Raw genomic sequence first — 4,150 nt, forward strand, 5'->3', positions numbered from 1 at the left:
TTGGGTCCGACATTTGCCTTCATGGGTGAAAACTGGAGCAAGGATCTGGAATGTGAGAACAGTGCCTGTGGGAAGAAGGTTGGCTAGATGAGCTGTGATCTTGAAGGTTTTCCGAACAGCCTTTTGTGTCACCGTCTTCTTCTGCTTCCGTTCCAACATAGGTTCGTTCAGTTCATCATCTAGGCTCATTGTCATTCAGTTTTCGATGATTATATCTATGATCTCTAATGTCAATTTCTTCAATATCGGGAGTTTGATGTTAAAATTTGTATTATATATAGCGAGCTCTATATACATATAAGGACAACCAAAAGTGCAAAATGTGCAGAAAGTAAGTTGTGTGTTGCAACGCATGATGAATATATTTGAGAAAAGTCTTACGGTTTAAATATAAGACTTAAACACGAAAAATGGGGATCAAGCGTTATCTGTTAATTGTCAACTGTTTCTAGTTCAAGAAGGTTGTGAAATGAAGATTTGCATTTAATTGAGTATGTTACAAAACTTCTGGCCTATTTTTTCAAATTTTTGTTTGTGGACGTATAACTATTAATATAAAAGTTCACCAATCACATTCAACTTGATTATGAAATTGGATCGATTCGTATTCTTTTAATTGGTTTGTTCACATGGAATGGCAAATTCATAATCAATTGATTTTTTTTTTCTTACCAAAATGGGTATCTCTTTGTAGTTATTTGGTTCCTTTTCTAGATTGTTGTTGGTTTATAAAATTCATCGATTTAATAAAAACTCGATTACGAGATATAAATATTGTAAAGACGAAATATAAATGTCAAAAGATTTGTACAATTTTGATTTGTGATCCTTTTCTTAAGATGAGTTGCCTAGCCGGGTTTTCTTATTGTAGTCCACACGGGCTTAAATCAACTATTAGCTTAGGAGGAAGAGAGTCATTCCGTCACAACTCATTCAACTCATTGTCACATCAACTTTTTTTCTCTGATTTATCATCCATTTATTCCAACCTACAACACCTTGAAACTCTATCTTTCCCAACTCATTCAACCCATTTGCATAATCACTATTTTTTATTTAATTAAATAAAAAAATTATAAAATAAAATAAAACGTAACACTTTTTCTTTAAAAATAAACTTTTGCTAATTTTTTACCAAAAAAATCTAAAATAATTTGACAAACTAATCGACACAAAATTAATTACTCAAAATTGATTATTGGGATCCTTTGATTATTTGAGTGTTTATCAAATTGATTATATATTTTATAAACAATTGAGAAAGAGGACACTTTTAACCCAACTGAGCCCAAAATTAAATACAGTGAAAAGAGAAGCGATTTTAGGATTCCAAAGAGAGGGCGCCTATCTTTTTAGACTGCAACGATCTAGGGTCTTTTCTTTCTTTACCTCTTTAAAATCATCAAAATCGAACCCTAAATTCCAACCGATCTTCACTCACTCATTTCTTTCATCTCCCTTAAATATTTCTGCAAAGATTTCCTTCAACAACAAAAGAAAGCATGGGTTCTTCACGCATTTAACAAGAGGTTACTGGTTCACCAATTCATTGCAGAGCAGTAAATCGTACAACTCGCTTCTCCCACCGGCGACGGTACTACATCCCGGTGGTACTACACCCCGACCTAACTCGATCTCCAGCCTATTCCTGACTTCGTCCTCCCATATAGATATGTATAATATACACTAGTTTATAACCCGTGGAAACCACGGTTACAAAATTAATTAAACTTTCTTAATGAGAACTAAAAAATTATTAATTAATTATTTTAAAGAAATTATTAATTAAAATATATTTATTTAGTTATATAAATTTATAATCGTTAATTTAAATAAATATAAAAATATTATATCATATATAATTTGTATCAATTTTATTTTAATTTTATTCTAATGTTATTAATTTAATTTAATTAGAGTGAGAAATTTAAAATTTAAAATTTGAAAATGGAGAATTAATAGATTGACAAGTGATATGCATTAATTATTAGGCCTAATATGATGACACATGATAAAAGATGAATAAAATATGTATTAATTAGAAGGCCTAATAGGATGACACATGTCAAAAGGAGGTTAAAATTATTCTTTTATTAGAATAGAGATTGTATATATTGCTTTTTTAAATACTAGGTTAATATCAATTGAAACCACAATCGAGAAAAAAAAATACTATTGATAATTTCAAATTGTAATTTTCAAAGATTAAACTTTTGTATGTAAGTTTATAAGAATTAATTAAAATTAATATATACATTGTCATGAATATCCGATCTACGTTAATTTTTTTTATATGAATGGCCCATGTTACTTCTTTGTTGAAACTTAAAAAGCGTAATCATTAAACATAGATTTGCAAACAAAATTTTTTATATAAAGTTCAATGTCGTAATTATATAATTGTGAATTAAATTAATATGTAAAATGGTTTGAATATACAAATGCTCTTTATGTATAGATTAGATAAAATGATCATATATAATGAAATATAAAATTTAATAGAATTAAAAAAAAAATCAATCATGAAAATAACATTATTATGTTTAAAATTATAAAGTAAGATACTATTAAAAACATTCAAGAACACACAAAATGATAAAATAAATTACAAATCAAAATGATGAATAAATATGTGTTACTAATGCTAAGGTTGTGTTTGACGTGTCACAAGATAAACTAACTTATTTTTCAAGTTTTTTTATGTTGTCTTATTTAACAAGTCAAAAAATAGCTTATAAGCTACTTATACTAGCTTTTTAGGAGTTTGTTTGTTTTTTTTTATTTTCCAAATATATCCGTAAATTAATTATATAAATAAATACTCTTAAATGTCCTTTTATGTAGTTTTATATATTTCAGTTAGTTTTACCAAACGTCATTTTTTATCAGATAGTTTTTCAGCTATCAGCTACCTTTTCATCCAGTACGCCAAACATACCCTAAATAAAAGATGTTATAAACGGCTAAGGTTTTTATAGGACTTATAGATTTAGATTTCTAAGGGCGTGTTTGGCACGGAGCTTTTGGAAGCGTTTGAGAGCTTCTAGCTTTTAGCTTTTGACAAAACGCTCTAGTTTAAACAAAAAAGTTCCGTTTGGCAGTACGAGCGTTTAGCTTTTAGTTTTAACAAAACGCTCCGATTCTAAAAGCTACTTCATGTAGCTTTTAACAAAACGCTCCGGAGCTTTTGAAATCAATTTCCATAATTACCCTTAAAAATATATTTATATATTTTTTATTTTTAATCAATTGTCCTTTTATGTAATTTTATATATTTCAAAAGCTTCTAGCTACTTTTGCCAAACATTCATATAACAAATAAAAATTACACCTTCCCGCTACCAGCTACCCACTACCAGCTAACCGCTACCCGTTTCCAGCTAACAACTACTTTTGCCAAACACGCCCTAAGGATTTTGAATATATTATATGTTTGGTAGGCATGTTTTAAAATCAATGAATTCATTTAACTTAAATTTATTATTTGATTTATTTTTGTAGAATTTGAAATTTATAAAAACATTTAGATATTTCGGTCTGAAAGGGGCGATAATTAGGGGTTGAAATTTATAAAAACACGCCCTAAGGATTTTGAATAGCTTATAAGCTACTTATACTAGCTTTTTAGGAGTTTGTTTGTTTTTTTTTATAACTAAGGAAAGGATATACACTATCAAATTGTAACATCCATAAAATTCGAGCCAATTTAAAATTTTTTAAATCATATAAAACCATTCAGTTATTATAATTTTTTTTTTTCAAAATAGTTTAAACATCAGAGTTCCCAGAAATCATAATCATCAATCGAAGAAGTGTACGGTCACGCCTTCGCCTTCCCACGGTCATCCGCTGAACCTAAAACAATAAACTGAAACTGTAAGCTCGAAGGCTTAGTGAGTTACCCCCAAAATACCAACCTCAACATTACCATAACCATATCATATAACAAACACAAAACATCCATGCATCTCGAGTCTACAATGTGACTGGTCCGCCCTACGTATGTTGGCCTACAACACAAAGCAGGACCCTCCTCAACCCAACGCCAATCAAACAACCATGTGCACATATAACAGATAATCACATAACAATCCAAAGACAAACAAACCGATCTAGCAGATCATATAGCATAGTAACATCCTAACCAGGA

At 29.4% G+C, this 4,150-nt stretch overlaps 1 pseudogene; it reads right to left on the minus strand.

Moving 5' to 3' along the window:
* Positions 1-189, minus strand: part of LOC145067950 (protein DMP6 pseudogene) — a 597-nt pseudogene extending 408 nt beyond the window's left edge.
* Between the last annotated feature and the right edge of the window lie 3,961 nt (positions 190-4,150).

The sequence above is a fragment of the Lactuca serriola genome, chromosome 8 (genome assembly GCF_051521515.1).
Source record: "Lactuca serriola cultivar US96UC23 chromosome 8, Lser_US96UC23_V15, whole genome shotgun sequence".
NCBI lineage: Eukaryota > Viridiplantae > Streptophyta > Magnoliopsida > Asterales > Asteraceae > Lactuca > Lactuca serriola.